Below are 25,346 nucleotides of genomic sequence, written 5' to 3'. Positions count from 1 at the left end.
TTTGTCTCATCTGTCTAAAGTACATTCTCCCAGAAGCTTTGTGTCTTGTCTTTTGGACAGATGAAACAAAATTGGAGCTTTTTTGCCAAGTCACATCAGCTTTATATTCACAGACACAAACATGATGCATACAAAGAAAAGAACATTGTACAGCATGGAGGAGGCTCAGTTATGTTTTGGGGCTGTTTTGCTGCATCTGCCACAAATAATAATTGATTCTGTTGAACCACAATTGAAAAGCAATGTCTGATTTTTATCAGTTACCGTAAGGGGGTACTCCGGTGGAAACAAATGTTTTCAGATTTGTAAATTACTTCAATTTAAAAATCTTAATCCTTCCAGTACTAATCAGCTGCTGTATGCTCCAGAGGAAGATTTTTTAGTTATTTCTAGTCTGATCACAGTGCTCTCTGCTGACACCTCTGTCCATGTCAGGAGCTGTCCAGAGTAGGAGCAATTGCTTGACTCAGAAGTAGTAAGAAGGCACAAGATCGGAGGACCAGACTGAGACAAACAGAGACTGTGTGAAAACTTGGGCTAGGTAAGTATAGTTTTCTTTGTAGCTTTTCCAATCCCCAGCAGATATAAATTCTTGCAAAATTCCGGATAACCCCATTAATATGTACTCCACATTTAGAAATCATAGGCATTCATAGGTTTTTGTGTGAAGTTTTTTTCATATATTTTCTTAAGCCAAAAGCATATGAGGATTATAAAGTGATGAGAATTATAATTAAAAGCTTCAGGCATCTTCTCTTTAACCCCTTATTCTTGGCTTATTCTTAATTTTCTTTCTCGCTTGTTGCAGAAATTATGTGCATTTTAAAGGAGTATTCCGGGAAAAACCAAAGGATAGGGTATAAGATGTCTGATTGCGGGGGGCCCGCTGCTGGTACCCCCCTGCGATCTCCCTGCAGTCTATGGGAGGGGGCGTGATGGCCATCACGCCCCCTCCCATAGACATGAATGGAGGGGGCAGGGCGTGATATCACGTCTCCAGTCTCGGAGGTTTCCGAAACTGGAGATGCAGCTCCCGTATAGAATGCAGGTGATGCAAGGAGATTTTGGGGGGTCCCAGTGGCAGGCCCCCTACAATCAGACATCTTATCCCCTATCCTTTGGCTAGGGGATAAAATGTTTTTGCCCAGAATATCCCTTTAAGCAGCAAAAAATAAAAAAAAATGTCTCACAATGTATCTTTCTTATTTCTCTTACAAAAGATGACAGCTAATAGGCCCAACCAAATCTAGGTTACCGCTAACACAGCGCATGGCATCAGTCTACCTTGGGTTCAATCTTTCAGGACTATCACCATCAGTATTGGAAAGGCTAAAGCTTCCAGCTTCCCCAGACCTGCTCTCTTCACCAGCCCATTATACTGCTCAGGCATTTTGGGCTAGTGAACTCTGCTCTGTCTCTCCCGCACTACCACACATCTGCTGACTTTCCCCTCACAATCTAATCGGTTCCATAACAAGGCTTTTTATCAGCCTTCCCAGTCCCTCTAGTGGTCAGTGTGGCACACAATTATATTATGTCAAATGTAATAGAGCTTCCAAGCAGCCACAAGGAACTGATCCTCCCTGCTAGGAGACTGATGCACGTGATGTATTGGTTTACAAAAAATCTATAGGCTTTCTATGAAATCTGCACACTGCACATGCTCTGCTAATAGGTAATGATCAGATACATAGGTGTAGAAAGTTGTGCATTGTGGGATATGGGGTAGAGTGCTACTTTACTTGATGTCCTGGGCCCCATTTTTAAAATTGAAACAGCCATTCATAGGACAGTTTTCTTTTTTAACTGTGGCCAGGTATTCACAAATGTAAACGCCTTAAAAGCAATGTGTCGCCTAGATTTTGATTTCCTGATCAGAGACAGATACTGAAACCTGTTTTTTCTTATATATTTATATTTCCTGATTGTAAATTTTTTTTTCATGGAATTTTTATACATTTTTTATGGGGGCTGCCATCTTGCCTGTGCTTTTTTAACAGCATGTAGTGATATTCTTTACTGTAGGACCAATGGACCATAAACAGCAATGTACATGACCTGTTCCATTCACATAATTGGGAGACTTTTACAGAGGTCATTCTACAGAGTGGGGGATGGGGGGGGGGGTCAGATGCTAATCTCTGTTGTGAATGGTGGTGTAGCCAATGCTATCTATATACTGGTGTCACTTTTCACTGGGAAATAATTTGTACAGAAGAGGGAGGTCTCAGCTTAGTTTTAAACATAGTGGCCAGAATAACAAAACTAAAATTAATAAGTAATAGATTATAGATAGTAAATGGAAAATGTTAAAAACATCAAAAAATTCTTTAAAAATATGTTTAACATAAAGCCTGATTTAAACAATAGGTGCATTTCTAATGACACATGTCCTGTAAGCATATTGTTTGTGTGCACCTGAATTTCACTCCATCTTCTCAGTTTCTTTTGATATAGTTCTCTCAGGAGAAATAGCTTACAGTATAAGCTGGCTATGTCATGCAGCTTTTGCAATGCATCCCTCATGCCCTTTGCTGTAATCTCATTCCTTATATGGATTAACTGAACATCTCCAACTAATTAACTTATGGTTTCCTGCTCGCTCTTCTTATCTGCTCCTCAGGGTAATTTATTGCTCTGTCTGTGGAAGCAACATGTCACAAATTGTCTCTGGATAGTAATATGTCAGCTATAAGCCTCTATCGCTGATAGTTGTCGTTATGAAGGCTTTGCCCATGCTAGTTTGGTTGTTGTTTTTTCATATTACATATCCCATTCTAAAACCTAGAACCATTAATGTTTTTCTTTTGGTACATTCTATAAATTTAATATCAACAGTCTGGGAAATAGGGGACCATAAATGCAAATAACCTTCCTCAATATTTTTGACTGCCCTCTTATGGTGTAGTTTTCGACTGTGCTACCTATTCAGCTGGGAACACTCTCAAAACCTCCCATTGGGAACACATTTGTATGAGACCTTCTTGTTTTTGATGACTCCATTCATGATTCTGCTGATCTCAAAGATGAAATCCCCCCCCCCAGTCCTAGCCTCTCCGTTTCTGCACAAGCCTTATCCTAGTAAGTGGGGGACATACATTTGGGAAAGTGTGCATCTGGTAATAATCGAATGTAGGGGAAGCTCTCTTGTTGCATTAAAAGAGCTCATCCGAGCTTTATTTGGCTTCATATTTGTTAAATAAACAATAATACTATATAATTTTTTAAGTGTTCTTCATTTGAGGTTGTATAAATTATGAGCTATTTTAACCCATTCCCACCCTATGACGTATAGTTATGTATTGGAGGGGAATACTCTATCGCAAAATGACGTACACATACACAATTTTGTGTTGCCAGTCTGAGAAGATTCAATCACTTCAGAGATGGTAAGCAACCAGGTCTCAACTCACCAGTGATCCCCAGTGACCATAAACACTTAAGATCCTGAAAATAAGTTGATAAGATGATAAAGTGTAATGTGTCGGTGGGTTGAGAAGGAGGGCGTCTGACTTAGAAGACTGCAGGTAAATCGATGAGGATCAGCACTATAAATATTGATTATTTGCATTAACTTGGTGTATTTGTCAATCAAAACTTTTGTCAATAAAAATGTGTTCTTCATTCACCATAGAAACATGTGACTAACAGATCTAAAACCACTAAAGCAGCAAACTTTAAAATCAAAATTTGTTTCAGTCTTAAAAATTGTGGCCATGACTGTAGACACCGTATTTTTTGCACTATAAGACGCTCCTGGCCATAAGATACACCTAGTTTTTAGATGAGGAGAACAAGAAAAAAAATATTCTGAACCAAACGGGTACTAAAATATTTAATAAACTATAACAGAATAATTATTCAACCATGTTATTCAACCCCCCTTGTGGCCAACAGGACCCCCCTTGTAAACAGCATGACCCTCCTTGCGGCCAGCAGGACCCCCCTTGTGGCCAGCAGGACCCCCCTTGTAAACAGCAGGACCCCCCTTGTAAACAGCAAGACCCCACTTGTAGATGCTTACTTATCACCGCTCCGCAGCCCCGTACGTATCACTACTGCTGTCCTGTTCTGACGTCCGCATAATGGTGTCTATGTCCCGCTGTCCCGTACTCCCGTCCGCATTATGGAGTCTTATGGAGGAGCATGTGACACGCACGTCACTCTGCTTCCTCTGTAGCATTACGCTGGGCGCAAGGGCAGGAGGTGGATTGACGTGTGTGTCACATGCTCTTCCATAAGACTCCACTATGCGGACGGGAGAACTGGACAGCAGCAGTAAAGGGGATTGCAGAACGGGGCAGCGGCGTGAATCAGAGAACGGGGCAGCGGAGCACTTCGCCGTACAGACCTAGGAGCAGGAAGGCTTCAGCAGCCTCCCCTCTGCAGCCTTCCCTCCTCCATCCTTCCGCCGCGATATGTCCTCCTCCATGCCGCAAGCCAGGATCTACTCTCCGCCCCTGCACTTCGGCACACACATTCGGTCCATAAGACGCACAGACATTTCCTTCCCACTTTTGGGGGAGAAAAAGTGCGTCTTATGGAGCGAAAAATACGGTATATATGATTTCTAATATATATTTCCCACTTTTAAATTACATCTATAGATCGCTTTCAGAATGACTAAAATAAACATATAGTGCCAGTTCCATTCATATTCCTTGCAGACCTTCTCTAAAGATCGTACTGCTTTTTGTTACACTAGCTATTGCATACTGTTGCTTTTTGTTTTGACTCAATCAATGTAAGCACCATTTAACTGAATTAAGTGTCTGAATTATTCAGGTAGGAGTTTGGAGTATTAGGCTTTCAATATATGTTAAGTAATTGCAGTTACAGCTTTTAAGTTCCAAATGAAAAATATGCATAAGCATTGAAAGGCTAGTTTAAAGCATACGATAGGCCTGGTCCAACAAATACTCAAAGGGTTAGAAATCAATAGATACATGCATTATGAATCGGCTTTTACTTAAATATTTGTCTCATTTTTAAAATACCTTTTTTAATGGATGATGGATGTGATTAGTCATTTCCTTCTTCTATGATATTATTTAACTTTTTTTGTTGATTTAAAATGTCAAGTTTTTAAAAATGTTCTATTGGTTTTATTTTCCATACATCAAAAAACAAAAAACACAAATGAATGAATAATAATAAAATTCATCCACCCACCCTCTTTTGAGAGTGAAAGAAAAAATATATACAATAATAATAAATAACTAACTAAATAAATAAATTAATTAATATTAATACATAAAAAAAAAGAGGCTTAGTGATAATTATAATCTCTTAAGTCATATCCAACCTTTCCAAACTTTGTGTTTTCCTGCTATTTATTGCTCTCTGGGCTATCAGGTACTAATATTTTTTTATCTTATCAGTCAAATTGTACCAAGACACAAATGTGGGAGTCTTACCTGACAACCAATTCTCAAAATGATAATTTTAGTACAAGTAAACACTTTAAGAAAAACACTATCATGCTCCTTATCTATTTTCCCTTCAAGGATAGTTGGAGCAAATGAAAACTCAATGGGGGAAATTTATCAATGTTTGTGTAGGTAGAAGTTTTTTGTAGATCGTTTTGGTTGGTCTAAATTTGGTGCAATTGCACCAAACTTACCATACTTGTGAAAGGCACATGATAAATTTTGTGCATAGTTCTAAATCTCCATACAGTTCTATTTGTACGCCTGAGCTGAACCTCATAGGAAAAGTGGACACAAGGATTTTGTTCTATTGCTTTGAGGCCAGGATTTTTTTTTGTCCACCAGCAAAAATGCTGTCAAAATGCTGTCACTGCGTTTTGGCAGTTTTTCTTGCTTTTTTGCTGATGTGTAAAAAAAAGTAATTTTTTGTACCCTGGGCTACTTGGTTAGTATTTGGCTGAAACTGAAAAGAGGGGAACCAACATACTTCATTTATTTATTTATATAAAAAATAAAAAAAACACATAGGGTTCCCCCTATTTATCAGCCAGATACCAACCAAGCAGCAACAGCCTGACGATACCAGGGTGGGTGAAGACCATTGTTACTTTCTCTCCCCAGAGTAATTAATGCCAGCCTGTTACCACCCAGGCCCAGAAGCGACATATTTGATGCCCCAGGCCTGTTGGTACCAGCTCTTCCCGGCATCCCCTGTGGCCGTGGGTACCGGGGTAATAATTGGGGGTTAGCGCTAGCGGTTTTTGAGGCTAACACTAAGCCCCGACTTGGTAATGGATTCTGTATACAAGACAGCTTCCACTACTAAGCCTGAGGATTCAATTATAAAAAACATGACACATTGAAAAAAATGTTTTATTTCAAAAAACACTCCCCCACAGCCCTCGTTAACCCTTTTATTGAAATTAAAAAAATGCTGGTCATCATCGCAGTCCACTGAATCTAACGTAGTCCACCACATTCATGTATCTGAAATGAGAAGAAAATAAAAACAAGAAAAAAGGGTTAATAATTTTTTTTTTTGCTTTCCCCTGGGGAGAGTGCACATAATGCAGTGTGTACCTAAACAGGGTGCCTCAAGCTGTTGCTAAACCACAACTCCCAGCATGCCCAGCTGGAGGCACCCTGGTTGGGAAACACTGCCCTACATACTGTATCTCATCACCCTCCAGCCTCCACCATAGTGTGCCTCATAACACACTTCCCAGTACTCCATGCTGGGGAATCTGCCAAATCACAACCACATATATAAGTGGTTTGTGTTCATATAGAGGCTTAAACATCCCAGAACACCACCCAATCCAGACCTACCCCAGGGCATGTCACTGTAATAAAGCAGTATATGATCCAACATTGAGATCAGCAGCCTTAAAGAGTACCTGTCATCAACTCAACTTTCCCTGATCCCCCTCCCCATCTGTCTCTTACTCTAACTATGCCTATCCCTGTGTTTATTGAGGTTTAAAACGCTGTGGAAATACCTTTTTATTATCTCTCTTCATTAGCTCAGGAGCACTGTCTTTCTGAGAGGTGGAAGGAGGCGGGTCCCGGCAGGCGTTATGTCACATGAAGCCTGGCCGGGACTCTGCTTCTGCCAGTCTTCCTGTATGCTGCTCTCCCTCTGCAGCAGTGTTTCTCAACCAGGGTACATACAGCTGTTGCAAAACTACAACTCCCAGCATGCCCAGACAGCCAACAGCTGCATACAGACTAAGTACAGGGGAGGGAAGGCAGCCTCTGTCTCTCTCTCCTGTTTCTCTCTGCACTAAAAAGTCAATACTGAGAACCGGGGGCGGTGGGAGCAATTACAGAGGCAGTAATTAAGATGAATGTCAGGGGGAGGCACAGAGCAGGGAGTGCAGTGAGATAATACAATGTATAAAATAACGTGTGGTGAGGGGCAGGGAGAACACAGAGCAGGGGGTAGAGGGAGGTGACTGGCCTCTGTTATATGAGAGGCATGTGCAGGCTTGTAGCTCACAGTGCTGCTCCAGGCTGGGAGCGAGTCCTGAGCAGAGAGTACTGAACTTCCTGTGGAAGGACCAGAGCCCTTTCAGCATTAGTCCTAAAAGCTGTACACTTACTATGAAAAGCATAGGAAGCTGCCTGCAGACCAGGCATAGAAGAGAGACCCCTAGTGGCCAAAAGTATCAAATGAAAAAACTGGTATAATTATTAATAATTTTTGATGAAGATATATTACAATATGACTTCATTAATGATTATGAACAACATATTAAAAGTTTTTGTTGATGACAGGTGCTCTTTAAAGATCTCACACACAGGTGATATCTACACCTGTCCTTATCTGTATGATATATAGTATCACCTAAAGTGATATATACATGCTAATAAATTCATAGTGAAATGCATACCTAAATTAGGTCTGGCTCCTACTCATATGAATTAGCTAACTAATGGTCCTGACAACGGTGTGGCTAGTTTATGACCCCAAGGCTATTCCTCAAGTACTTACGGACTTTAGTGGAGTTGTGTTTTTAAATACATTTAATTCCTCACCTATGTATTTAATAAATCACATTAAAAGTTAAGTTTTATGATTTGTGACACATGCAATAGAGAGGTTCTTTTGTGGCTAACCCCTTGGGGTTATCTTGTTGTGTACAGTATTACCTCTGCATGTGTTATTAGGCCAAAAATGTGTTGTGTGGTCATAACACACTCCCACCCATGCTTCCTCCCACCTACCCCCCCATGATGTGCCCCTCAGACTCACTCACAGCTGCTATTATTCTTTCCCATGCTGGTGTACAGGAAGCTTTTTGAAGGTTGACACAACCTGCTCCGTCTCCGTTGCTACGCTGACACAGGGGAAGTCAGCGCAGCTCCGTCACACTCCGCCCATGCTGCGCTACTGACGTTACACTAGATGTAGCCAAGCACTGGGTTAACCCCTTGGCGGTTCGGCCCTCTGGAGTCTGGCGATCAGCGGTGACAACAGGGGTAGGGAGGGGTATGTTATATTAAACTAGTTTTACTTGGGACTGTGGGCATTCTGCAAGTGTATCTGATCGTCCATGTCACTCACAGAAACCACAAGTGACACAGACAGTCGGACACACCTGAGCTAGGGTGTCGTCCAGCGTGGGACCTCCCCCCCCACACCCCATTGCGGGCGGAACATGCTGCTCTCACATTTCATAATCCCTGCTGCGGGGAGATGGAAGCTCTGATAAGTGAATAGCTATTCACGAATCAGAGCTCCTGTCTCCCAGTAGCGTGGATCATTAATTGTGACAACTGAGAGACGGCACTTGCACATCCCCCAGCTCCAGGACTCTTTTGGTACAATTAGGACTACTAATACTATCATGTACAGACTCTGTGGATTATGGAAGTTATAGTTCAGGGGCTGAGGGGCAGATCGCAGCAGGTCATTCTCCAGAGAACCACTGTGATTTGCATTTATTAACTGTACAAGCTGGCGGCACACTGCGCTCGCCGCCGACTCCTGTGTACAGCTGTCATAATTCATAATTTTGAATAGCTTTTCACCAATCAGAGCTCCCGTCTCCGGCGGTGGGGATTATGAATTGTGACAGCATATACAGTATTCCCTGCTGGAAGCCGGCAGGGAGCGAAGTGTAGCCACATGTGCCGTTAGCTTGAACAGTTAATAAATGGGGATCGCAACAGGTCTCTGGAGAATAACCCAGTGTGATCTGACCCTCAGCCCCTGGACTATAACTCCCATCATGGACAGAGTCTGTCCATGATGGGAGTAGTAGTCCTAACTGTCCCAAAATAGTGCCGCAGCAGGGGAATGTGAAGTGCCGCCCCTCAACGCTGCAGTACTACAACTACTCCCATCATGGGACAGACTCTGTCCCATGATGGGAGTTGTATTAGTTTAGCAGTGTTAAGGGACAGCTTCTGCATCCCCCCGGCTGTCTTGGTAGAACACTATCCTACGTGTCCTTTTTGAAGGTGTATTTTTGCATCAAAAAACTTTTTTAAGCAAAAAAAAATAATGCCTCTATAGACAAAAAAATGCACATGATGAATTAGTATCCACTGTAAAATGCATTCCACAATACACACAAAATTGAGTACCTGCTTCCTGCTCTATCAAAAAAGATGCACAAAGAAGATGCAATGAAAGTCACTGCACAACTTTTTGCGCAAAAAAATACACAAGAAAAAGGGGTAAACTCAATGACAAATCTCCCCCAATGACTCTAGGAAGAAAACCAATTTTCTGTAGATATGAGAAAATTTATTTCCAAAATGTCCTAATTACCTCACACTCCCATATTACATGCTTTGCATCTTCATAAGGGCACCTTATGAGCATGATCTCTGTATGCAAATTTTTCAAGATCCTTGGGGGAGCATTATAATTGAATAAATTGAATTCAGTCATCATAAAGTTTGAATTTACTGAAAAGGATTTGTTTTTGATGATGAAATCCCATTCTGTTTTATCTATCTGACCAATTTATTTATTTCTGCAACTGACCTTCCTACTTTTACCGGTTTCCTCCCTCAGAATATCATATATATGTACAATGGCTTTCTTATCTTTTTGCCTGTTAATAATTTGTTCAATTGCCCTATTAGGTACTACCTCAAGTAGTGACCGATTTTGAGTATGTAGATCAGCCCATTTACTGTTTAAACCAAAACACATGAAATTCAGATAAACCATATTTCCTCTTAAGTTCAGTAAAGCTAATAAGTTGCCCCTCCCCATACAATTGTTGAATAGTTTTAATGTGTCATGCTATCCAAAATCCTTCATGCCCAGTGTAAAAGTCTTTTTAATTTGAATGATGACAAATCGGTGTAAATGGTAAACCATTGTCCTCTTCTTCTTTATCAATTCACCATACTTGAAGGAATTACAAAACCTTTTGGAAAGCTGACCAGCTTCCCAAATTAACAAAAAATATTTAGTGATTTAATTTGTGTATTTTGAATACAGTGCCCAATAATACGTGATTTCTCCTCTTGCCTAATCATGTCTAGTTGTCTAGACAGAAAATATAATCTAAATTCAGGGAGCGCTAAACCTCCATCTTTATCGGCCAGTGAAAGATATAAATACTTTAATCTTGCGCCCCCAAATAAATTTATTCAGTAACCCTTCAAATTTTCGACACCACCCAAGTGTAATCCACATCGGTGACACGTTAATTATAAATAAAACCTGAGGTAGTATGACCATTTTAAATGTAAAGGTTTATAGGAAATGTGCCTCCAAAAGGTTAAATGGGGTCCTAAAAACTGTTCTATAAAAGGTTATTTTCTTTTGAAAACAAATATTTGTTTCTTATAGAGAATGTGTCAAAAAATGAGCTACTGTTTAAATCATGTTAAATGTTTAAAATATTTTTTAAGAATTTTTGGAGATTTCTTTCAAATTTTTCTATTCATTTTTCTATCTATATTGTAAAATAATTCTGAAATCTTCATTCTGACCACTAAGCCTAAAACTAAGCTTATACTTCTGTTCTGCCTGCAATGCAAAAGGCTGATTGAAAGTGATCTGTACAACATTACAGTGAAACAAGACATCAGTAGAAAGAGAAGACAATAGGAGCTCAGCCTCCCCTCCCCTCTGCACAGATCAAATAACATGCTTAGAAAGTGCCCCAAACAAAGAATAGGGACTGGAGATTGTGTTAATTATGTCTATGTCTATGTGGTTAGCTATAAAACATATCACACTAAAACACTAAATGCTGGTTAAAAATAAACAGCTCAAGAAAGATGTGTTCCCCATAATAATGTACTTAAAAAATTAAATATACTTAGAAAATATGTTTCAGTAGATGGCTCTAATCAATAAAAACAATCTACGTGACACATTTACTCTGAGAGAGTCTCTACTCTGTGAAATAATTTAATAAAAGTGCCTTTTATAACACATTTGTCAATGCAGAATTGTCATATGTTAACTAAAGGCATCTCTAATGCAATGTAGATTTTATAGTCACCTTATTTGCACATCCTGTTTTTCTAGGTTGTGAATTTGTGGTAGACAATCTTATCATTTGCGAAATGCATTATCTGGTCTATGCTGCAGTCTGTCCTTTTGGGTCTATGTATACTGGAAAAAGGAAAGTAATATGCAGTTTCCAGACCATTTTATTATGTACAGTTAAACCAAGCTCAGTAAGAGAGGGGATTAAGTGGTGATGTTCAGCAATGCCACTTAACTTCTTCCTTGCTGACCGCACAGCATTGCCGCTTAACTTCTTACTCAATGACTTGGCAGGAGGCATAAAATGTATCTTAGCCTGAGGCTCAGGGGCTTGTCGTGACCCAAATCTGGGAAACCTTGTTCAGAGCTGGGACTCCTGTCATTGTAATGACGGGAGTCCAGCTCTTTGACAGTAAACAGCAGTGTGCTATACACTGCTGTTTACTGTATGGCCACATGCAGGGAAGCAAAAAGGGACAGGGTGAACATCCCTCTCTGCTCTCCTCTCAGTGCACATCTCTAGGAAGTGTCAGCGTAGCTTGTGAGTGACTGCACAGACTTACACAAGCACCCCCAACCCCCCTCAAGTAAGTGTTAGTTGGTGAAAGTGTTTGCCTGGACTGAGCTCTACTTTCACCAACAAAAACTGCAATTTTTACTTTAAAGTATAATGGGGAAGCAGGCGTAATAATAATAATAATAATAATACTACTTTACCTGCTAGATGCCACCCACAGCAAGTGCATATAGTGTGTTTATAAGGGGAGGGTGCGTTTAGGAAAACAATGAAGATTGGTAAGTGTCATGTATTTCTTTATTTGTGGATTACATATTTTGGATTACTGACATAGGGTGCAGCTGTACTCAGCTTAATATGTGCCGTGTAGTAAGTAGTAAGAATGGTTAACTATATGCTCCCCCCTGTTTGTTTGTTGCATGTGAGCAGTGTAATCCAATAGTGACTTGCTCAACAATGCACCACAGTCACAATCACATCAGTCATTATCATAGTATGTGTGATGATTTAGCAAGTATAAGAAAAATCATGTATACCGCACATTCAGTAATTGTAGTTTAACCACTTAGGGACTCAACCTATTTTCACCCTAAGGACTCATCAAATTTTTAGAATTTTCGTTTTTTCCTCTTTCCCTTCTTAAAATCATAACGCTTTCAATTTTGCACCTACAGACCCATATAAGGGCTTGTTTTTTGCGTGACCAATTGTACTTAGTAATGACATTTCTTATTTTATAATCTAACCTGCGGCAACCAAAAAAAATATTTGTAGGGTGAAATGAAAAAAGAAACGCCATTGTGAAAATTTTGGGGGCTCCCGTTTCTATGCAGTGCACTTTTCTGTGAAGATGTCACCTTATCTTTAGTTTTTAGGTCCATACGATTACAAGGATACCCAATTTATATAGGTTTTATTTTATTTTAATACTTAAAAAAATTATAAACTACATGCACCAAAATTAGTATGTTTAAAATTGGCAACTTCTGACCCCTATAACTTTTTAATTTTTCTGTGCACGGGTGGTATGAGGGCTAATTTTTTTGCGCCGTCATTTGTAGTTTTTATTGGTAGCATTTTTGTTTTCATGGGACTTTTTGATCACTTTTTATTAATATATTTATGGTATATGAACTGACCAAAAATGCACAATTTTCTTTTACATGTACGCCATCGAACGTGTGGATTAGCTAACCTTATATTTTAATAGTTTGGACATTTACGCATGCGGTGGTACCACATATAATTATTTTTATTCTTTATTACAGTATTTTATTTAAAAAAATGGGAAAAGGGGGGTGATATAAACTTTTAATAGGGAAGGGGTTAAGGGACTTTTATAAAAAAATTTTAACAACATGCAATCTTCTGATTGCATACACTGTTCAATGCTATGCCATAGCATAGCATTGATCAGTGTATCCGGCACTCTGCTGCTCTAGCCTGCTGGGCAGGCATGGAGGAGTAAATCACGGATCAGACGATGAGGAGGCAGGTGAGGACCCTCCCATCGTCTAGTAAGCTGATCGGGACATTGTGATTCTGTCGCGATAGTCCCGATCAGCTCCGCTGAGCTGCTGGGATAGTTTCACTTTCAGTTTCACTAAAGGGTTAATGCCGGGCTTCGGCCCGATTGGCGGTACCCGGCATTAGCCGTGGGTCCTGGCTGCCCATAGCAACCGGGACCAATGGGGTTTAACCCGTTTTCCCCTTGTGAGAATGGTTTAAACCCCGTTAGTGGGATTAATAACCTGAGTACTTAAGGACTCGGGAACGGGGGCGTATCTGTACACCCTGCGTCCTTAAGGGGTTAAGCTACCCCCATTTGTTATTTGTCATATTTTTTTGTATATAAATTTTTTCTTTTTTAATAATATTATCAGCCTATTTGACAATATAATACTTTTAAAACAATAGACAAATGTTTTCAACACACATTATAGCGCTGGGGTAGGTAAATATTCTAATTTCATGCAGGTTTTTTTTACAACATTTACAACTATTTTTTTGTATTTAAATATAATAAATAACACAAAACTAACTATAATAGCTTTAAAGCTTCTGCTCAACTTTCTCAAGCTGTTTTGCAATTATCAGCCTTCTTTCTCACGGTGTGTTTCTTAACAAAGAATTGTCGTAAGCGAGAAACAGACCAGAAAGGAAAAGGTATGATAGTTACAAAACAGCTGGAGATTTTTGCTCCTTTTTTATTGCTGTGGCGAACAATGTAACAATAAGCCTGTTTAGTTTACATGCATTGTGCTATATTTTAGATTGTTAAATACTGAACATGACTGGTCAGTCCCTTACCTGTGAAATTGCGCATCTAACCATCTGAATAGAATGTGGATGGTATGCATAGTATTGGCAGGCCATAGTGCAAAATGTGCTAATTTGAAGTGCTGAGGTCAGAGGTCACAGAGTTAAGAATAGGCCACTTACAAGACAATGACAAGTGTGCCATTGGAACAAGTCAAGGTTAGCATTGTTTTTCCTTATGTTTTATTGGTTATATCTTATATTTTGTAATGTGAAATATTTAGGTCTAATACTGCTTGGTGATCCCTCCATTGCAGTCACCCAAATAGGTCAGAGCCTGCATGGTCCGGTTGTTTAACAAGAATCCTTGGACAGAGAGAGCTACTGTCCAAGGATTCAGTTGCTTTATCATTATATGAGAGTGTTATTAGTAGACTGTACAGTGGCATTATTTGGACAATATGGTAGTATTATTTATGTGTGCTATATTGTAGTGAAATTTGTGTTTATATTCTAGCAATTTAATCTATGTTCACCGTATGATAACAAAGAATCATATGAGTAAAATCAAGCTCAAGAAAAACCAAATTCAAGAAGCCAGTTACACACTCTTGCAGTAAGAAGCTCAGGAGCTCAGGGACTAACAGTTAATATTTTGGCAGTGTGCTCGCGGGAGCACAGCCCGTCTATAATTGTTTCCACAAGTTTATCATGGATGAACACACATGCACTGACATGAAAGGATGAGAGAAAAGCAAACGTTCACCTAAAGGAAATAGCAAATGTGAGATGCACAATTGGATTAGTGAACATGATTTCACATAGGACCTTCCTATTGTTAATTTAAAAAACACAGATATTAACCCCTTTTTTTCTGGATCAATACATTCGTAAGATTCAGTTACATGTGAAACATTACAATTATCTATGATTTTGATTGCACATTAGAAACAAAAAAAATGTCCCCACAAAAAACGTAAAGCATTGCTGTCATTTGGAAAAACTTTGTGACATGCTGGTCCAGATGTGTCAAAAGTATACAGCAATATTCAATAGAAACACAGCTTGTCTGGCACAGCAAAAGCATATAAACGGTTAAGCACATGTCTTCCTTTAGACTCCTATAGAGGGTGCACGCCATACAGTACAGTTCGTTCTAGGCAACACAAATTTGAAGAAAACAGATGGCACAACCTCTTGCAATACATAGGTGAATGGCTTGATTCAGCGCATAAGAACATGCGGGGGAAGACAGACAAGCACCGAAGCGCATAGAAGGGGCAACATTCATTTTGTATGGTGTGCATGCGATCACACCGTCAGTGTGGGCCAAAGTATGCACAACGTATCACATGATATAATAGGATATTTTAAAAAAATGTGAGGGGTGTACTTACTTATGTGGGATGCTGTATATCAGTAATAGCATATAAAGAGAATGAATAGTGCTCCTTAGCTATATGAAAGTGTTTTGTTTACATGTGAAGTATATTACGTTACGAGCTTTACAGTGCAGATTAAAGTCATAGCGGTAAAACAGTGTTATCATTATGCCATCTTTACATTTTGCTGAAGTAACAACATATGTGGAGGACATGATTAAATAAAAAGGCTAGAGATAGGTCCTCATTAAAGTGACATTAACATTGAAGCCTGGAAAAGCAGCTAATATTGATTAAATGCTATTTTTCCAATGGTGTTTTAGCTTCAGGGCCTTTATAATCGGTTGGCAAGATCAGCTGTAATGATTCGGCCATAAGATGTTCCCATTCTGCTCTGTCAATCTCTTCTATGTTCTGTGTTAAAGCTTTGGAACCAAATTATATATTTTCCTTTAAAAATACACTTTAATTCTTAAAATGGAACCTTAATTGTTACAAATTGTTACTTACTGTAGGCCTGTATGAGATTTCATAATCCTCAGATACAATAAAATTGTCTAACATAGGTCGGGTTGCTAAATGTAACTCTGATCCTTTGAGACTTCTTAATTCTTTGCAACACTGATCACCAGATGCTGGACATTGAGTGTTTACTTACTAGATACTCGGATATTAAATTTATCATCAAAAAGTTGGATATAGCTACATTAACTTATTTTTGCCAGTGAAACCTAAATATTGCTTCCCAGCAACCTCTGACATGTTTAAAGGGGTATTCCAGGATTTGTTTTTATTTGACTATGCTACAGGGGCTGTAAAGTTAGTGTTGTTCATAGTATAGTGTCTGTACCTGTGTGTGACGGTTTTCTCACAATTCTTTTGGGATTTTCGCCCCAATATTTATTTTTAACAGCATACAAAATTACTTAGGTCTCAGGATTTCCCAGGTTGCAGTGCATCGAGACCGGATATCACTAGTAAGTTGTGCAAAGGCAGCCTGTCTACTTCAATGGGTGGAGCGACCGCTGGGCAGGAGAGAGATTATTTTGCAACAGCTGTAGGCACCCTGATTAGAAAACACTGGTCTTTTAAATGGATGTAGCTCATTTTTGCTGTAATGGGTGGGGTGGCTGATGTGTGGGAGGGAGGAATGTAACTTCACACTTACAAGCATGGAACTATGGGATGTGTAGTTTAAGAGACCAAACTCCAACAGGAAATACCCAGTTCACAAAAGGATAGCCTGGCAGGTCAGTACTAAAATCACCTTATGGTGGATTACCCCTTTAAGGATATTTGTAAGACTTGCTTAAATTACATAAATTGTGTTGCACCTGAAACTAAGCTGTTTATGTACCTCTAGAAGTGATGAAAACAGCATAGCTTCCTACTTTTAACTTGACACAGGAATGCCTGCTCAGATAAATAATGGTTAAGGTGGGTTACTGCTATTGCCAATGATTTCCTGCATGTAGAGACATACACAGCAATCAGCAGGGATCAGGCACCATTGGTGTGGCAGCAATGAGGAGTTCAGGCGATGTGTATAACTTAGGATTTTATTTTTAAGCCAATCTGAACCCATTAATAACCTTTTGGCTAGAGACAACCCCTTTACCTGTCTTTATTACCAGTAAATGACCATTTATTTAACCCTAAAATTAAACCCCCTTGTTTCCACTGTAGTTTCCAGAAATTTCAATGTTAAAAAAAAAGAAATCCGTATTCTAATTATAACATTTTTAGCAATATGAACAAGCTATTGGAAAGTACTGGCAATCACAACTGTTTATATTTTGGACAAGGTTGTTATGGGAAATGATTAAAAAATTTGTTCCAGCTATTCATGAAAACATGAACTGAATAGAGTGACAAAATGGCATTGCCTATTTAGAGGCAATCAAATATTACTGCCAAATTACAATCATAAATAGGATAAATGAGACGTCTTTGGTGAGGTCTCCAAACTGAACAACATACTTGGAATGTGCTGAAATGTTGTCCCATGTGTGATGGACAAATATGACTTTTTATGTAACTTTTTCTTTTTTTTAATTAGGACCAGAGGGCAGAATGACAGGATGTATACTAGAAAATCAATGTGATTTGGCTTGACTCTTTATAGCACAAGGATAAAATACTCTGGATTCCCATTACTTTTTGTTTAAAAGTAAGAAACTGGTTTATAGAAGAACAAACATGTAGAAAACAACAACAACTAAATTCTGATTTAAAATAAAAATAGCCTTTAGTTTTAAAACATTATGGGTCTTGTGTCAAGTATTAACAGAGGCAAAAAATAAAGTAAATGTCACAAAATGTGATGTATGAGATGGGCCTTATTTAACATAAGAGAAAAGAGAAAAAGTATAGCCCATAAAATAGTTTAGAAATGAATGGCATATTATCTGGATGTACATGAGAATTTGCTAAAACAAAACCCCCTTCTCTGACATCACTTCCTGCTCAGGAGCTTTTGGTTGAAACTTGACCTCAGAAACTTCCTGCTCTGCTGTCCCCTACTTGTATTCTGCACATAGTACATATAAAACTAAGAGCTATCTGTTTCATTTTAGCTGCTTACTTATGCCTTTGGGTCAAAGAAAAGCATATGCCTGAAAAGTGTAGAAAGCTCTCAGTATTAACAGTATGTTGTGCAGAGGGCAGGTGGAACAGATAGTCTGTAAGGGGAAGAACAGGAAGACTAGCTTCAGACAATAAATTAAGAGCAGAAAGTCAGTGTGGTCAAACTTACCCAGGCTCTGCAGACCATACATTAGAGAGATTACATTACAATATAGTTACATCCAGTGACTACAAGTGAGATCTTCTCTGATTGGAACACATTTTCCAGCCATGACTTGACATTGCAGAATCTGCTGCCTAAACATATTTGGCTTCTCACTTATCCAACACCTTTTTTACCCTTTCACTTCCTCTATTTTAAACCCTCCTTACAAACCTCCCAGGCTGCTGCCTCTTTAACATTACCATCTGGTCACTTCCCCCACTACTGTGCCTGCTGCTGCCTCTGGTGCCAAATCCCCCCCCCCCCCCCCCCCAAAAAAAAAAAAAAAAAGTGGCAGACAGTGATCCAGATGGTAACCACATTAATAAAGGACACAGGTCTACCCCTCCACAAAGAAAATTCCCCTTAGTACCCTCTTCATGTAAATTGTTTCCTTATTTACTGCCTCTTTACATTGATAGTGCCCCACATAGTTGAACTGTGAGCTAAAGTCTTTTTCCAGCCTATGGCCTGCATTTTAATCATCGCAGTGCAGGAAGGTGAAATGACATCATGGTATCATGCTGGTCTGGATTGAGTCTTAAAGGGGTACTCCGGCCCTGAGACATCTTATCCCCTATCCAAAGGATAGGGGATAAGATGTCTCACTGTTCGGGTTCTGCCGCTGGGGACCCCTGCAATCTTGTATTCGCCACCCACCGTCATGCCCCCTCCCATAGACTTGCATAGCGGGGGCGTGACATCACACAGGCGGAGTCGTGACGTCACGATACTTCGGCCCCGTGGTCGCCACCTGGCTGTTTGTGAGCTGGCACCGTAGCGTGCAGCTCAAACAGGTGGGTGGTGAATACAAGATTGCAAGGGTCCCCAGCGGCAAGACCCCTGAAGTGAGACATCTTATCCCATATCCCTTGGATAGGGAATAAGATGTCTCAGGGCCTGAGTACCCCTTTAAAGCAGTATGTCTGAAGTGCATGTGGCAAACAAGAGTGTATGAAGGGACAGGGAGCTGAAGACACAGATGTAGTTGGAAGGAGTAGAAGATGGTACCTTTGAATATGTAACCTTTTTTTCTTGTAACTGCCTTGTAAGTTGGCCCAGGGCTGTCACCCAATCTGTCCACTTGCTAGCTATGTGCCTAGTGTCTATGAATGAGGCTCATCATTTTGTGGTCAATCGTCAAGCTCTTTCTAATCTCTCATGTGAGATCCCATGTGTTTGTGCCCATCCTGAGAGCCCTCCACCTTGTCTGGCTATGCAAGACTTATTAAAGCTGGTAAGTGATTAAGACTAGTTTGTACACGTTAAATGTTATCTAAGGAACTATGGGATTTTTAGTAAACTGTGAGAAGAGAACCCTCACTTGATTTAGCACTCTTAGGTTGTGTTTACATGTGTGCCAATTTTGCTCAAAAGTGGTAGAATAAAATAGATGGATATCTGATTGAGACTAATATTGTCTGGTTTCCACTGTGTGATAATATATGTGAACACTTACCTGCCCACTGCTGGTAGTTTGGACTGTGGCACTTATGGGGACCCTGGGAACAATATACAGATGTACATAAATCCTGCTACAAACTACATTAGTTATGCTAAACCAACACACTCTTTCAAGTTTCAGTTACTTGAATCTACCCTAAAAGAAACCAAGAACATAAGAATCAATTACAGATGTTTATTACATGGATTTGGAACTACTCACTTGATCTGAGTGTATTTCCATAAATATAAAGCTTCAAAATATACTCACATATCTTTGTGCTGAGACCTCAAATTGAAGGGCAATATGTGTGTTTGTTAGAATCCACCTTTTAGAAAATGAATCTTTAAAAAATGGGGAGAAATTCAATTCTTTGAAAAGTATTATTGAACTTCCTACATGGACATCTGGTGGGGCCATATGCCAAATGATAGGAGCTCAAACTCTTATTTGAAATGTTAGTTCTTTAAAGATATCACAGTCTTGAATAGTCATGCATTATGCAGTACAATACCAGGCTACATGTGTAAATTTTACAGTTTGCCCGAGGCATTTAAAAGGATAAATTGCTGCATCTTGATAGTATATTAGGGGAATAAAATAGCCTGGCCTCTTTCCACATAGATGCCTGTGTCAGTGGCACGTTGTCTTATTGCTTCGACTGTGTCTCAACTTTTAAATGAAAGTAAAAGCTATTGCTGACACTATTGCTGACACTAATGCTGACACTAGTGCTGAAGTTCCATTGCTTTTGGATTCACATCAAAATGCGTAGTAGAGAATCTCTATCGGAGACAACATCAAAACTGCCCACAGCAACCTAGAGCCCAATTTAAAGTTTTCTAATGGTTTTGGAAAATAGAAGCTGATCTGGTCGCATGAAGGCCACTCTTTCTCCAGGACACAATAAACATGAAGCCCATTGCAATCTCATACATAAAACCCATTTCATTCCCTAATAAATAATGCTGATTAGTTGGCTACCATAATTCTTTATTGACCCAGCCAGAGGCAAAACTTCAAGCTCCTAGGCCATGGTGAAAAACCTGTAACAGCTTCTCAGCTCCAAATTTACATACAATTCATAGTATTGTTTTGTGGCAGAAGAACTATTGAATCATCTCTGGTACCAGTTCTCAGATGCATCTGCACCATCTTTACCTCCAACACTTATTCCCCTAAAAATGCATCCTTTTTCCTGGATCTGCAGTAATTTTGTATATAACTGCATAACAGATAGTAAAATAATGTTACAGTACAGGGATATTAAACATAGTGAAGTTATAGTACAGGTATCATAAATACATTATGTAACAATACAGAAATAATAAACATTGATAGTATGTGCACACAGATAATAATGATAACACAACGCATGGGTAATGACTAAAGTCAATAGGAAAGAATTACTAAATTACTAGTAAAGGGCTTACTCTGTTTTATACATCACTCCATGCTTTGTTTTGTCTAGTTGTACACTGGATGCATCATTCTTACACTGTGACACTGTGACTATGAATTTTAAAGAGGTACTACAGATTCCGGAAATGCTTAATATGTTGCTGTGGCCACAATGACAATTAAAAAGAACACATATTTACATGTAGTATCTTGCTCCCATGGGGATCCCCTGTGAAGTCTTCTGTTCCCCCAGTGAATGCTCCGGCTGCTAATTGGAACATTCAGCAAGGAACCAAAAGACTTCATGGGGTGATCTCCGAGGGAGCAAGGTAGGTAAGTATGCATACTATTTAATAGTCATTGTGGCCACAGACATCAAACATTTCTGGAAATCAGAATACCTCTTTAAAATTCACAGTGATGTCACAATGCAAGGATGATGCTTTTAGTACACAACTAGACAAAACAATGCATGAAGTGATGTCATAAAACAGAAAAAACACACAGTTATCATACATACTGTGAAAACATAGGAAAGGTGTATTTCCCATTATTAACACTGATCATGGTGATGTTACAGAACAGGGACACTAATAATAATAATTACACAGTATTCCATATTTTAGTATGGCTGTTGTATATCTCTACATCATGAACAAGATACTGTTTCCTAAATGCTAGTCCATAGGTTTTCACAATTATTTGGATAGTCCTGTAGCTTTTTCCAAAGCTCTATACATAAAAAAAAAATTCTACCACTCTCTCTTTTGTTTGTATAATAGCGAATGTATTTTTCCCAGAAATGTCTTACAATTGTCACATATTCCTTTGTGAGTTTCTGCATTGCTAAAGCCGTAACATTAGTGTACAGACTAGTGCTTCACTGTCCAATTCACTCTGAGATATTGATATCTTCAGCGTCTTTGAACAGAGCATCCAGCAGTACATGAGCAATTACAACGTATTGTCAGTGAACTGTATTATTAGAGAACAGCTTTCTCTTTAGATTGCTCATAATGTTTTGCCTGGTAAAAGACAGTATTTATTGTGTACTGCTATTTATCGTCTTTCTGTATTCCTATGGTATTGTAAATTGTTTTTAGATTTAAAGATCTAAATTTATAGTACATCCAGTGCTAATGTATTATCATCATCACCTTTGGATTTAATATTCAATTCATTATTTCCATTTCTGGACCAACTATTGTAAAGACTCGAGATGAGCGAACTTTTCAAAAGTTTGGTTTAGCAGGTTCACTAAATAAGGTGAACCTGGACCTTAGCTACAACTCATGTATAACACTGTTTAGGAACCCTGTATAACACTGTTCTGGCACATAGGAGTGTATTCAAATAGTTTTGAACTGCCTTTAAAGCTATGGTAATGTCAAATTTACGGTGACCTGTATGACTATGGGAAAATGGATGGCACCCATGGTAACTAACGACTTGCTTTAAAACACACTGTACTATCAGATTTTGTATATTTTTTAAAATTAAAAAATGCACACAGAGGTAGAAGAAGCTATGACTTTTTTCAAGCTGTCAAAAAAAAAATCTCCCTTTTTGGGAGTAGGAACAGGTTTTGTAAAAAGCACTTGCTTTTTACAAGTGTTTCAAAAAATTACCCCATTATGGTGAATTAATAGCAACAGGATTGGAGTCCTGGAAAGTGAAGAAGAAATGGAAAGCCAAAAAATTCCCTTTAATTTTTTGAGTTGGGGACATATTATTGTATAGGCTTAGCAGTAGAAGCAGCAGGAGTGGTGGTAGAAGAAACTGAAGCTCTACAGCAAAGTACAGGGGTGGGTGTCTGTGCTTATGTAGGCACGGTGGTGGTGGGCAGAAGTAGGGATGGTGGATTCGTGGTAGTACTAGTGAGTCAAAAGCAGAGGTGGTAAACTGGTGGGGAAGGGATGGAATTGCATATCTAATAATTCCCATCGCCACACTGCAGATTAAGCAGTGCCCGAAACAACATATCCCCTGGTGGAGATAGACAACTCTGGCCTTCTGATGCTACTAATAATACCAGGCATGTGGCTGCTTCTATTACTAATACTTGACTTGGGCACATGGCTGCTGATACGTGTTCTGGGCTTGGACACATGACTGCTGCTACTTGTACTGGGCCTGGGCACATGGCTGGTGCCCACAGTGCTGGTACAGCCACCAACATGCTTACTGGCAGAGAACATGGTAGGGATGTACTTTTCTCTATCCTACCTTTGCCCAACCTTTAATTTACTTAACATTTTTAAAAGCAAACTTTTTTCTAGTGCTATTCCCCACTTATTCATGTGCCACTTCTATAATCCACCATGCTTCAGTATGTAATTAACCAATGTGCATGCAAAAATTAAGTTAAATCTTTTTTTATGATCATTTTTGGGACCTATTTGTGCACCATTACAAACATCTGACACACTTCAGTATGCATTTGAACAAATGTGCTTGCACAACTTATGCAAAACCAGTTATTTTTACTATTTGTGTGCCACTACCCAACTTATTTTTGATGATTCCCCCCCCCCCATGTGTGCCACTACAAAAAAAACTTGCTTGCTTGAATCTACGCTTAAAGGGGTACTCCCACCCTAGACATCTTATCCTCTATCCAAAGGATAGGGGATAAGATGTCTGATTGCAGGGGTCCCGCCGCTGGGGACCCCCGCATTATTGCATGCGACACCCACCTGTGTTCTCACCGGAACCGCTGGAGGGTCTGAGTCGCGACTACGGGAATGGAAGTCCGTGACATCAGGACTACGCCCCCATGTGACGTCACGCCCATCCCCTCAATGCAAGTTTACGGCAATAATGTGGGGGTCCCCAGCGGCGGGACCCCCACGATCAGACATCTTATCCCCTATCCTTTGGATAGGGGATAAGATGTCTAGGGTGGGAGTACCCCTTTAAACAATCATATGCAAAAGTTATGGCATCTTGGACCCCATGACATATAATTTGAAAAGGAGGCAGGGATGTTAGATTGTCCTTTTTAGAACATATTTACTCCAGTTACATCAAGGAAAGCCATGAGTGTGCCCCTCCTCTCCTTTTACCTTAAAATAGAAAATTAAATAAAAAAAAATCTAATTTTGTAAAAAATATAGTTTTTTTGATTTGTTATATTTTGTGTTATCTTTGTGGCTTTTCAAAATTAGACTGTAGATTTGTATTAAATTTAGTCAACTATTTCCATTTCCAATGCAGGAACAACTCTTTGTTTTCGGTTCTTCTATTTACTTTGCTTTATGTAGGAATAAAATTATCCCTTTGCCGCTTTAACCTTTTTCAGATGTTTATGCAAGCAATTTAAGGCTTGATAGATCCCATGTGGTGGCATTGAGCAACCGAGTCTTGCGTGACCATACTTAATTTCAGATGACATATTTATACTTAACATATCTTAAAGAGTACCTGTCACAAAGTAAACAGGGGAACTTATCTGCTCTTTGTGTTTCCCTTGTCATCCTGAATCCATGTAACTTTTTATTTTTCAATTTGGGCCATTATTTATCAAGTTATAGCCTTCTAAATTCTGCTCACTTACTTACTGCTTTAGCTGCTGCAGGGGGGGCGTTACCCGGCAGGTGTGACATCTCATGAAGCCTGCATGGTAACGCTTCTGCCCTTCCCTGTTCTATGCTGCGCTTGGTCTTGGGAGCGCGCATAGAACAGGGAGCTAATCATGGCAGGCAGCCTGTGAGTCTCCTCCTCTCTGTCATGCAAATTGCGAGGCATATAGAGAGAAGGGACATCAGAGCGTGCTGCCTGCCATGCACCCTGTGCTACATAGCATATGTGAAGGGCGGGGGAACACAAGGCAGGGGGGAGGTGATTAAGTCCCTGCTCATAGAGCCCAGTGCACACCTCACGGCGTGCACAGCGCTCGCTCCCACCTGCATGATTGACAGGCAGGGAGCGACAGCTGAGCAGAACCGCACTTCCAGAAAATGGACCAGTGCCCGTCCGGCACTGGTCCAAAGCCTATGCAATGCCTGAAAAACCCTATGCAAGAGAAACTCCTAGTGGCCACTTTTTGGCAAGATAAAAACTGATATAAATATTATTTTTTGTTAATGAACATATATTGCAATAAGACTTCTTTTTACATAAGAAATACTATATAAAAACTTTAACTTGATGACACGTACT

The sequence above is a fragment of the Hyla sarda genome, chromosome 1, assembly GCF_029499605.1.
Source record: "Hyla sarda isolate aHylSar1 chromosome 1, aHylSar1.hap1, whole genome shotgun sequence".
Lineage (NCBI taxonomy): Eukaryota > Metazoa > Chordata > Amphibia > Anura > Hylidae > Hyla > Hyla sarda.
Note: the sequence above shows the minus strand (reverse complement) of the source record.